We start from the raw sequence: 13,355 nt of genomic DNA on the forward strand, positions 1-13,355 counted from the left end.
TTCTGTGCACGATGGGTGCCCAAAATTCTTACCGACCACCACAAAACTCAAAGAATGGCCTCTGCATTAGACTTTCTGTCACGTTATGAGGACGAAGGAGAACCATTGTTAAACAGAATCGTGACCGGTGACGAAACCTGGATTAAGTACGTGAACCCTGAGACAAAAGAACAATCAAAGATGTGGGCACATTCAAATTCGCCTACCAAGCCAAGAAAAGCCTCGCAAGATTTTTCTGCCAGAAAACTGATGGCAACGGTGTTTTGGGATGCCAAAGGGGTGTTGTTGGTTGAATTCATGGAATGTGGTACGACCATTAATCAAGACGTGTACTGTGAAACAATAAAAAAGTTATGACGGGCTATACAGAACAAACGCCGTGGTATGCTGACTTCCGGTATCGTTTTTTTGCACGATAACGCCCGTCCTCACTCTGCTCACAGAACAACGGCCCTTCTTGAGTCCTTCAAGTGGGACGTTATCAACCATCCACCTTACAGCCCAGACCTGGCGCCAAGTGATTATCACCTCTTCATGCATTTGAAGAAATGGCTCGGGTCACAGCGGTTTGATGACGATGAAGAGCTCAAAGATGCGGTCACAGGCTGGCTCCAGGCACAAGCGGGTGATTTTTATGCAGAAGGAATTTCAAAGCTTGTGAAGAGATACGATAAGTGCCTCAATCGCTATGGAGACTATGTAGAAAAATAGTGCAAAGATGTAGTTGTAAGATGTATATATTAAAATATTTTTATTTAACTTGGTGTATTTTTTTAAATCAACCGGAGGTTACTTTCTGAACGGCCCTCGTATTTTCTTTCCTCTGCTGTGTTTCTTTGTATCCTGGAACTGTTCTCAGAGCCACTTTTATTTGCCCCACCCCGTACAAGACAAGACCTAGTAGTAATCATTACTAGTCAGGCGAGTCTTCTCTGATGTTTCCTTTTTTGCAACGTGTAGCTGGGTCACCCTAAACAAATGCTGCTCATCAACGTTTTTGGGCGCCCAGTATCGATGGAAAGCGTGGTTTATTTCTAGTTACAAACAAGATGTTTAAAGTGGAATTTTAGGTGACTATTCGATAGGGCGCCTTCCGAAATAGTCTCGTGCGTTATTCGTTTTATCGATATTTATTCCAGGAACAGTAGAACACCTAGAATATCCATACCCCAGCAGCGACTCCACCGCCCTGGCCCGCGCTGACTGCTGCTGCCGTGCAGAAGCGTTGCTCAGTAGCCACTGGAGTAGTGCTTATTCCTTGTCTTTTCTGTACAAGGGAAATTGAACGTTGAGGCATTATTACAGAAACAGGAAAAGAACGTAGGTGAAGATGAGATAGGAAATATGATACTGTGAGAAGAATTTGACTGAGCACTGAAAGTCCATTGTCGAAACAAGGCCCCTGAAATAGCCAACATTCTGTCAGAACTACCTTGGGAGAGCTAGACATGACAAAACTACTCCACCTGGAGTGCAAGCTGTAGTAGAGACGGGAAATACCCTCAGACTTAAAAAGAATGTAATAATTCCAATTCCAAAGGAAGCAGTTACTGACATGAAATTACTGAAATATCAGTTTACTAAATCATGGTTGCAAAAATTAATGCGAACCGGCCCGGGGAAGATCAGTTTGGATCCTAGAGAAATGTAGGAACACACGAGGTAATATTGACCCTTTGACTTCTCTTAGGAGATAGGTTAAGGAAAGGCGAATACACGTTTATAGGACTTGTAGACGTAAAGAAAGCTTTTGACAATGTTGACTGAATTACCCTACTTGAAATTCTGAAGGCAGCAGGGGTAAAACAAAGGGAGCAAACGGCCATTTACAACTTTAACAAACACCAGGCGACATTTATAAGAGTCGTGGGGGCGTGAATGGGAAGCAGTGGTTGAGAAGGGAGTGAGACAGGGTTATAGCCAATCCGCGATGTCATCCAATCTGTACAATGAGTAGGCACTGAAGTTGAGGAGAAGAAATAAAAATTGAGGAGGCTATAATGTGAACATTAACGAAGTAAAAGAAGGCTAATGAGAAATAGTCGAATTAAATCAGATGATACTGCAGGAATCAGATTAGAAACGAGACACAAAGTGTTTGCGTACTTCATTAGTGTTTAGTAACTAATGTATAATTATACATTTGTTGTTGTTGTTTTCAGTCCAAATACTTGGTTGACGCAGCTCTCCGTGTTTTATCCTGTAAAAGCCTCTGCATCTCCGAATAACAACTGCAACTTACATCCTTATTTATCTCCCTTTATGATTTTTACACACCTCAGTTCCCTCAAATCCTAAATTGGTGAACCCATGATGTCTCAAAATGTATCCTCTACACAGACACCTTTGTTTAGCCCAGTTGTGCTACATACACAACAGGAAATCGACGTTTCCAAAAAAAATATTCAAATGTGTGTGAAATCTTATGGGACTTAACTGCTAAGGTCATTAGTCCTTAAGCTTACACACTACTAAGGACCAACACGCACACGCACACGCCCGAGGGAGGACTCGAACCTCCGCCGGGACCAGCCGCACAGTCCACGACTGCAGCGCCCTTGACTGCTCGGCTAATCCCGCGCGGCTCGACGTTTCCGTCGACGCTGGGCGACACACGAAAGACGCGATGAGCACTATTTGTTTTGACTGGCTCCAATTTCTTAAATGTGTGTTTTCTGGGTTACTAATGACTTCTGGTCTCCCAAAACAGTCCTGGTTTATAGTTTAGCTATTTGACGGAATGGCAACGGCCTTGCCGCAGTGGATACACCGGTTCCCGTGAGATCACCGAAGTTAAGTGCTGTCGGGCGTGGTCGGCACTTGAATGGGTGACCATCCGGGCCGCCATGCGCTGTTGCCATTTTTCGAGGTGCACTCAGCCTCTTGATGACAGTTGAGGAGCTACTCGACCGAATAGTAGCGGCCTGCCTTCTCAACCATTGCTTCCCATTCACGCCCTCGCGACTCTTATAAATGTCGCCTGGTGTTTGTTAAAATTGTAAATGGCCTTTTGATCCCTTTATTCTACCCCTGCTACATTCAGAATTTCAAGCAGGGTATTTCAGTCAACACCGTCAAAAGCTTTCTCTACACTTTTCTATTCTGGCAGCAAAATAACTGATGATGACCGGAGTATGAGCATATCTGGCTATGCGAAGGAAAGCATTTCTGAAAAACAGGAATTTGTTTGAGACATCATGGAATCACCAATTTAGGATTTGAGGGAGCTGGGGTATTTAAAAATCATCTTCCGTAATGACAGTAAGCCACGACTAGCCTTACACTCCTGCATGCTTCAGTAAGAGAAAACAGCTCCACTGGTATGAAGCGACAGCAGCCCCACAGTCCTCAGATTCGCCATACTCACTAACTACAGAGGGGACCAAGGAAACTCATTAGCACTGATGCAACAACGATGCCTTGATTTGCAACGTATGCAACCCGAACAAACGACTCGCCTTCGCTCCGTTTATGTCGTCTAGTTCCGAGACGGATTTTATTCCTGGAGTGCAAGGAAGTAACTACGGTGGCAGCGTTAACTAACAGATGCGCATTCGACAAGTTGTAAGCAGGCAATATAGATGTGAGGCCGTAGTTGTGTCACGTTGTTATGTCACAAATGGCAATGAAGCAATATCTCTGAATCAAATGTTAAAGACACTTTCCAGTATCTTCTGAAGGAGAGAAAAGTGTAAGCAAAGTTTGTCCCGCACCCCTTGACCACAAAACAAAAACAATGATGCCTGGACGACTACCGCGACTGGGTAAGTGTAAAAGTGAAAAGATCATCACGGGTAGCGAGACGGCGTGTTGTCAATAGAAACCTGACACAGAACGACGAAGTGCAGAAACTCACGTGATGGGACAATGCTTTGGACACGTAACCCACATTTGAAGCAAATTAAAACAATATCCCAAAAAGGGACTTTTCTGATTGTTTTACATGGTTCTGTGCGTTGTACCTAAGAATTGGGAGACAATGTGCAACACTTGAAGCACTAAAAAGTTGCACTGTCTTATCTTTTCTTCATTCTTTATTAATCCGGACTATAAGCTTTTTGGACTGACTGTACATACAAGCAATGATACCAGTCTGATAATCAAATGAAATCGAAATCTTTCCTATTTAGAAGGCTGATAATCGAGGGTCATTAAATTTGACCTTGTCAAGTGACATAACTTCTAACCGCCAAAGGCGATACCCATAGTACTTGCAAACCAAGAAAGGTAGAACATTAAAGAAGTTAAACGTTAAAATGCTTGCTACGCACGTATCACCCTTTGTCCACAGCGGGCAATGGAGAAATTTTCTGCGTAGAATTCTCGATACATTACTAAGCCGAAATGAAACCTATCGAAGTTTGTATCGTTAAAAATGTGAGATAATCAAAAGGTCAACGTAGATGTTAATTTTTTAACCTGCACACTGAAGACACGGATACACGACTGTATGCTAAGATATATTCTAAGACGTTGCGCTTTATAAAAACATCGCCACGTATTAAACTTTTGTGTCTGCTTCTTCCATACTTTTCAGGCCATAAAGGAAGTAAGAGTCCAAAAGCTAGTGAGCTTCACATATTATGTGAAGTTAATTGCTTACCTTGTGTGGAAGGAGAAATGTGTGTCGCACGGACGAGAAGTAACTACAGTGAGTTTTCATGAAAGCTAATTACCATTCAATTTCTCCCCACAATTAACGGCACAATCAGCGCAGTTCTGACGTCTGATTCAATTACACACTGTGTATGTGTTTGCGCACGGGGGCAAATGAATGTTTCTTGAAAGGTTATGTTCTGTAAAGAGTTAATTTAGTTTCCGCGCTTGTATTGTCCGTTGGCAGGCTATGCAACGGTCAGTTTCCACGAACTGAAAGCAGCTCATCATAATTGCATTTCCGATTTCAATCCTGACCTGAAACTGCCTATTTTCAACAAGAGGGCTGCGTCTGTATACGCACCAAAATGAAAATGTAATGACACTCACTGTTTTGGAAAAACAGAGCGCTATCTGTTCTAAAAATACGACCCCATCCTACTGGACAACAATGTACAAAAGAAATGCTTGTGGCTCTTTCATGAGAATATTTAACGTGAAAGACAGTACAATGCAGAGCAATATCAAAAGAGCAGAAAGAGACATGCACGAAACGAAACCAAAAAGTCGCATATGACGAAAACAAATTATGAAAGTAAAAAACGTATTTATGGTGGTGTATCATTCACTATCTAAATCGCGGCCTAGTTTAACCCATGTCCATTAACTTCATTTCGGCTTATACTGGTCAACACGGATGGAAAGTTGAATACATTTTGTGTTCAAATCAAAAAATTATTACACGTATCAATGCTGCGTCACCTGTAGCTCACATCTGTTTATTAGTTTCCAATGAAACATACAACACGTTAACTACACTGTAACACTGGCAAATCCAAAATCTGATGGGACCGCGGAGATTTGAACCCGTAAGTCTCTCTAGTCTGAGTCGAATTTCTTTACCACTGAGCCACATCGTCGGTCCACAGAAATGGATTTTCTTTAACTGTATTGGTTTTTGGTGTACATATGCGTCCAGTACCTTATTACATACGTAGCATACCCGATGATTAAAATTAATTATAACGGCGTATTAAGAACATATCATGATAGTCTTAACACATTATTGTAGCTCACTACAAATACAACCCAGTAAGAGTTGAACCGGCAGACACGATATCTTAACCAAGATACATGCTCATCCTGTTGCAGCACTTTGGCGTATTACGACGAACAACAATAACGGCTCAAGTGGAACATAGTTGTACTCATTAAATATTGGCATGATTCATCAGAAGCAATGTTTGAGGAACGAAAAGGTTTCATGGGACTCCATTATGGGTAGCTGAATCAATTCAGAATATTCTGGGTAGATGGATTTGAGTAGAGGGGGGGGTCAGCAATCAGGTGCCCGATTCTTTCGCTTCTGAGGCATGTTGGATTCCAGGAGGAAATGAAAGACTAAGACAGCTACCTGGCGGAAAGCGGGTGGATGACTTAGAAACACGCAGGTGCCATATGGACGCATTAGCTGCAGGGGATGTCAAACAGGCAATGGTCACCACGAATACCCCCACCCGCATGGTTCCGCAATTGTTGAGTTTCACTGCTATGGAATCACTGTTTTCTGCTCCTGCAGCATCTCTCAAGAAACTTGAAAAGTTTCGTTTATCAGGAACTGTTTAAAATTTCACCATCACTGTTAGGTTCGCTATGAATTCATCCCCAGCAGAATACCGGTTGTTTGGAATATCGACGCTGTCTGTTTACATTTGTATCTACATGAATACTCAGCAGAGGCAATCCTATCTGGCAACGATTCATTTCCCTGCAGTGATACTCAAAAAGAAGACGGGTAAGTTTAGTGTACTTGTTATCGCTAGATAATTAGTTGAATCGACCCCATTTAAATTTCTGTCATTAATCGTGTAGCCGAGATTTAACTGTCTTTTCCTTAAACTCTTGTCGAGAACCGTACACACTTTATTGATGCGGGTCAATGGTTACTTTTCGCACCATATACGAGGTGCGTTCAGTAAGTAATGCAACACTTTTTTTCTGAAAGCAGGTAGTTTTATTTAGGATTCCAACACATCATATTATTCTCCACTCTTCTGGCTGCAAAACCCTACTTGTCAACATAATCTCCGGTCAATGCGGCGGCCTTACGCAACGTTACTGGAAGGCCTCTATGCCCACACGGTACCTCTCTCTTGGTCGATGATGATGGGTTTGTGGGGCGCTCAACTGCGCGGTTATCAGCGCCCGGGTCGACGTCGAAGCCGACCTCTTGATGCATCAATAACCTCTCCATCACCCACAAGCTGCTTCCGGCGGATTGCATCCTTCATTGGGCCAAACAGGTGAAACTCTAAAGGTGCAAGATCCGGCAATGGATGAGGAAAAACAGTCCAATGATTTTTGTGAGCTCTCAGGTGTGCAGACTTGTGAGACCTTGCGTTGTCATGGGCAAGGAGAAATTCGTTTGCATTTTTGTGGCGCTGAAGGCGCTTAAGTCGTTTCAATTTTCTGAAGGTAGCATAATACACTCCAGAGATGACCGTTGCACCATGAGGGACGAGTGCATCAAGAATAACAACAAAGACATCCAGTTGAGCAGCAAGATTTTTGTTTATGATACCACACGTGCCAACACTGCTGCTATGTGTGGCCAGCCGGCACGCGGAAGATCGCACATGTTTGCGCGACCTTGTTGGGATGATGACAGGCGCCACGCCCAACGACTCGCCGTGCTTTTGTTCACTGCCAGGTCTCCGTAGACATTTTCCAAGAGCCTACGAGTATCTGCGATGCTCTGCTTTCCCGCCAAAAGAAACTCAATTACAGCTCTGCTTGTAACGTATGTCCTATAACAAGTTCTGAATTTTTTTCAATTGAAACTGGCCGAGAAAAAATGCTTCGCCTTACTTATTGAACACCCCCCCCCCCCCCCCCGCATCTATATTGTCTAAATCATGTAGTAATTAGTTTCGATCTTCTCGTGACTTTACCAGGCGGTAAAGCCGGCCGCGGTGGACGAGCGGTTCTAGGCACTTCAGTCCGGAACCGCGCGACTGCTGCGGTCGCAGGTTCGAATCCTGCCTCAGGCATGGATGTGTGTAATGTCCTTAGGTTAGTTAGGTTTAAGTAGTTCTAAGTTCTAGGGGACTGATGACCTCAGACGTTAAGTCCCATAGTGGTCAGAACCATTTGAACTAGGCGGTAAAGGCCCTCATTATCGGCAAACAATCCTAGATGACTTCTCAGATTATCCTTTTAAATTGTTTATATACATTAGGAACAGTAGAGGGCGCATAACACCACCTTGGTGAACCTCAGATATCACTTCCGTTCGTCTAGGTGGCCTCCCGCCAATTACTATGAACTGTTAACTGCACGAAAGGCAATCACAAACCCAGTGGCACAGCTGAAATGATACTCCACAGGCAAGCAATTTGATTAGAAGCCACTTGTCTAGGAACGTGTCGACTGACATCTTGAAATAAGGAAATGCACCGTCCGCCCAACAAATTCCGAGACTGAATTTTTTCCCGGACTAAGCGACGTCAGTGCAGTAAAACAGGTGGCAGCCTGAACTAACAACCGTAAATAGATACGCATTCGACGAGTCACTTGTGAGCAGACAGTGTTAAGTAGTGGGTGTGCCGCGGTTGTAGTCAAAAGTTGTGTCACAAGCCCCAATGGAGCGACGAACTGAACATCTCTCAATCAAGTGTTCGAGACGTTCTCCGAAATGTTTTGAAGAAAAGTGTGTGCAAAGTTTGTTCTGCACATCATGATTCGTGAACGGAAACAACGTCGCGTGAACGGAAACAACGACGCGTGAATTCCTCGGCGCCACTGGATTGAAATGCAAAAGACGAGCAATTTTCTTCTAGAAAAAAGACCAATTGTGACGAGTTTTGGTGTTATCAATACAAACCCACCGCAATACGACAATGTGCAGTAATTCACGTGAAGGGTCGGTGAATGCTTTGACATGACCGACATTCAAGCCAACGCGACGCTCGAGTTGATCGTCATCTCAAGTAGAACTTTTCTTGTTTTAACATGTAATGTGAACGTTCTGTATGGGGAGAGATTATATAGAACTGAAGCATTAAAATAACCATATCACTTTTTCTCTACTTTTATTAATAGTCTCTAAACATTTTGGACTGACGGTGTATGGAATCAATTTGGGATCCCTGTCGACAGCACTCATTACATGTGAACGAAGAGCCAGTTACTTTTCATAATGTTCTAAAACAGTATATGTTCCAAAAACCCTACTGTAAATGTACCTCCATGACATAGGTCTATAATTGTGTAACTTCTATTTCCTCTTTGCGTATTGGCGAGACCGGTTCAAATTTCCAGCCTTTGGTTAAGAGTCTTCCGTCGAGCGAGCAGTTGGATATGATTGCTAATAAACTGTTACATTAGCATACTCCGGTACGCAATCGAGACCGCAAATTGTATTTAAGCTTACTTCCCTCTCTCTCATTTGGCAGCTGCTCTTGATTCGAATTCTGGGACATTTACTGCATCGTCTTTGGTGAAGGAATGTCGGACAACCTTGTTTAGTTAACTCCGCTTTAGTGGAGCTGTCATCGGTAACATTAGTACTGCTATCGCACAGAAAAGTACTTTGTCTTGCCGATGACATACTTTACATACGACCAGACACTCTTGACAGTTCTGTTATGTGAGCTTTTAAAAGCTTCGAACGTTTGTGAAACATCGCCGACCTATCTTGGAGATTTCGTGTTCTCTCAGATCTTGTTTTGCGTACCGTGTGGGATCGTTTCCGTCTATTTTTAATTACCTTGTAATAAAGTCTCAGTTACGGCAACAATATTTCTTTGAATTTGCACCACATCTGGTCGACGCTTACATAGTTTGGATGCGCAAAGCAAATTTTTATCTGCTTTTGTAAATATATTTTGCGTTTATTTTTGGTGAATTTGAATGCTAAGGTATTCATTCTGACTGCAACGACCATGTGATCACTGATTCCTGTATCAGTCATGACGCATAGTATGTTATCTCAAGCATTCAAACTTCGTGTGAACTTCTGGCCAAAATAAAATATTCATCGTCAACTAACCGAATATACATCATTAAATGTATTCAACTTCAGACACAACACACGTTCTTTGAAGTTAAAAGTGTTAGTGGTCTGAAGGAAGGAAAGTTTACGCTTAACGCTGCTTGACTGCCGCTTGCGGTATCTCAGTCAAAGCGAGTCAAGTTTACTCGAACAGAAGTGTTTAATTAAATGCGGCGGGGAAGTGAGTGGCTGCAGTAGAAGGTGAAGTGGTCCCCTGAGAGGACGGCCGCGTCCCGACTGCTGCTAGCCTGTGCTTCCCAGGCGCAGAGTCGTCAAAACCCGTGACCCACAGGTCTGCAGCGACGCGGTGCAGCGCGGCTCACTTCAAAGGGGTGGGTCGCGGCCGCCGATTTTTCCAGTCAGCTGCTCCGTGGGCAGCGCACTGCCCAATGAAAAGAATCCACCAACCGTACACCCACAACCATCTTTTTCTTTTTTCAGCGCACATTTGTGAACTAAAGGTCTGCAGATTCTGAGAGCTGCAAATGCAAGTTCGAGAAAAAGGCCAATTACTGACAGAGTTCGTCGGTATTAATGGTCTATTATGTCCCTTTCTATGGTCCAAGCAGGTCGCAAACCTATTTTCAGGCTCGCCGATCATGCATAGAAAGGAAGTATTTTAATATTACAACGCACTATGTGCGAGACAGTATTTGCATTCCACGTAAGCTCACAGGACGAAATTTCAGTCACACCCTTGAAAACAACACAGCTTCAGAGGGCTATAGATGCTGCAGTTGTTGCGGTAAATATCAGCCGTCCCACTGTTAGTGAGGCAAGAGTGTGAATGTCTATAGTTAAACTGTAGCGTCGACTACAACTGGAACACCTACATGTTTCTAAGCCTTTTCCTGGTGTGAGTATAGCAGATCTGTAGTTTACTTTTCTCGGGTAATGTCTTTTCCACAAGGGACACAACACTCAATACGAGGGTGTGCTAAAAAGAAATGCCTCCGAATTTTTTATTCTGTTCTCAATGTCGGTTGAGTTATTACGTATCATGCATATTACTCGGTCGACTTACAGCTTCGCTGACGCTAGTTGCAACCCTCTCCCGCCAGAGGGCTCCGAACTGTACCGCGTAACATGGCGGTGTATAACCTAACTACGTATGTTGGCACGTGAGAAACAGGAGAGCTTCTGTTACGTTTGGAAAGTAGGAGACCAGGTACTGGCAGAAGTAAAGCTGTGAGGACAAGGCGTGAGTCGTGCTTAGGTAACTCAGTTGGCAGAGCACTTGCCCGTGAAAGGCAAAGGTCCCGAGTTCGAGCCTCGGTCCGGCACACAGTTTTAATCTGCCACGAAGTTTCATATCAGCGCACACTCCGCTGCAGAGTGAAAATATCATTCTCTCTACTGTAATCTAGTTTCTAACCGCATAAAATGTACCTACAATTAACATCCATAGAAGAATGAAACTGTGTACGGTGAGATGGCCATAAACATCAGTAATGTGCGACGTAATGAAGAAAACAGTGGTGTTAACCTAAACTTGCTTGGTTTGTGGAGTGCTCAACTGCGCGGTCAACAGTGCCCTTACAAAGTCCCAATTTTTTGCACAGTCCAATCTAGCCACTGTCACGAATGATGATGATGATATGATGAGAACACTAAACACCCAGTCCCCGGACAGAGAAAAATCCCCTACCCGGCCGGGAATCTAACCCGGGACCCCGCGATCCAGAGGCAGCAACTCAAGCACTACTCCACGAGCTGCGGACACTCAACGTGTGTGACAGAGCTCCTGGTGTAAAGGACACCTCCGAGAACTACGCTTTGATAGTAATGAAGCTATGCAAGCGTAGGTTAGGTTGTGGCTCCGTCAACGAAGTCAAACATTCTACAGTAACGGTAGCAACAAACTGGTGTTTCCTTGAGGGAAATGTGTACCTCGCCAGGATGACTTTGTTCAAAAATAAATACGCAGACAAAGAATAAAGAAGTTATTGAAAAGCTTTAGGAATTTTCATATAAAAAAAATGCAGAGGCACTGCTTTTCAGCAAGCAGCAGCAGCAGCAGGCATACGTGAGCTGAGGTTCAAATGGTTCTGAGCACTATGGGACTTAACATTTGTGGTCATCAGTCCCCTAGAACTTAGAACTACTTAAACCTAACTAACCTAAGGACATCACACACATCCATGCCCGAGGCAGGATTCGAACCTGCGACTGCAGCAGTCGCGCGGTTCCGGACTGCGCATCTAGAACCGCTAGACCACCGCGGCCGGCTTACGTGAGCTGAGCCCCGCAGTATTATCGTATGGATCGCTGGCAAATTTGCAGTAAACTTCTGAGCGGCTACTAGCAACGGTTGGTTAACTGGCCAGTATCTGTTTCCTCACTGGTTAAGCGCACCAGTGTTTCTGACACATCGTACCGACATCCTCATGGATGTATATGGTTGCAACATTATGGTGCCCCAGGTCGCTTTGCACACCTTGCTTGTGAACACCTTCGTCAGATGTCCCATAATAAGTGTGTAAAACAGAGAAGTCTTTTCGTGACCAGGTCGTTGAGCTCTTTGTGACGACGTTTAACGGTCCACGTAGGAGAATGCCGCACTTAACAGGAATCGCTTTGCAATGACTTTTACCACCTGTAAACACTGTTAGATTTCCGCAGTAGATCATCTGGGTACGACAGGCCTTTGCGCTACGATGTTACCCCTTCACAGAAGATAGACGACGCCACAGAGAACGACTGCTGTGAATTCAACTCGTCCATAAAAAAAAAAGATAATTTACCAAGCGAGGTGGCGCAGTGGTTAGCATACTGGACTCGCATTCGTGAGAACGACGGTTCAATCCCGCGTCCGACCATCCTGATTTAGGTTTCCCGTGATTTCCCTAAATCGCTCCAGGTAAATGCCGGGATGATTCCTTTGAAAGGGGACGGCCGACTTCCTTCCCCGTCCTTCCCTAATCCGCAGTTTGGTCTCTTCCCCCAAAAACAACCCAACAAAAGTATGTATGCTTGGGTTTTTATAATCGCTAGCAAAAAATGTGAAATTCTCATTTTTCCCTTGTAACACTCGGCTCAGTGGTTTCCGGACCGTTGCTCTCTACCTCCAATTGATGAATTTCCTTTCCGTTAAGTCCGTGAAAGTTTTAACTGTCACGGAAACGCCCTGTTCTATTTGTTCAGCACTACTGATTGTACTGGGCACGAAAAAACTAGTTCGAAAATGTGCCATTATCGCTCTAGGCCAGATGTTTGCAAACTCTTCCTCTGACAGAACACTTTGAGAATACTCTGACGGAGCACCTATTTTTGAAAGTTATTAAAAAATTTTAAAATTAGATAAATCATTTTGTTCAGTGATGTTTTCAATTTTTCATTATAATTTAATTATGAAATTAAAATGACAGATACTATCCTGAAATGTTGAAAAACGCGCCATGTCACTAGTAGCTTTTCGAGAAGCTCTTCTTCACTTTCCGCTGAACACCACAGTTTGTGAACGTGCTGCATTTAGCCGAGCTATACGTTGTTACGTTTTTAATCCGTTTATTTTGCCCATTTATCTCCAAAGCTCTATATTCATAAACCTGTGAAAACCTGGAGCTAATTACGTGATTGTTATCTGCGAAAACCGAGAAATTAGGACACTGGACGCACAAAAGCTCTTCGAACTGCCGCCATAAACATTGAGTTCATAAATGACATTGGCATAGTTACCTGCAACGCTTGTTGGTAATTCGTAGCT

At 43.7% G+C, this 13,355-nt stretch overlaps 1 protein-coding gene and 1 pseudogene across 2 annotated transcripts in view; one reads left to right on the plus strand and one right to left on the minus strand.

Annotated features, from left to right (window-relative positions):
• Nucleotides 1-13,355, minus strand: part of LOC126236099 (uncharacterized) — a 363,570-nt gene that overhangs the window by 143,677 nt on the left and 206,538 nt on the right. The gene's annotated exons all lie outside the window — the stretch shown is intronic.
• LOC126238587 (5S ribosomal RNA) lies at nucleotides 2,743-2,860 on the plus strand (annotated as a pseudogene).

The sequence above is a fragment of the Schistocerca nitens genome, chromosome 2 (assembly GCF_023898315.1).
Source record: "Schistocerca nitens isolate TAMUIC-IGC-003100 chromosome 2, iqSchNite1.1, whole genome shotgun sequence".
NCBI classification, from domain to species: Eukaryota; Metazoa; Arthropoda; class Insecta; order Orthoptera; family Acrididae; genus Schistocerca; species Schistocerca nitens.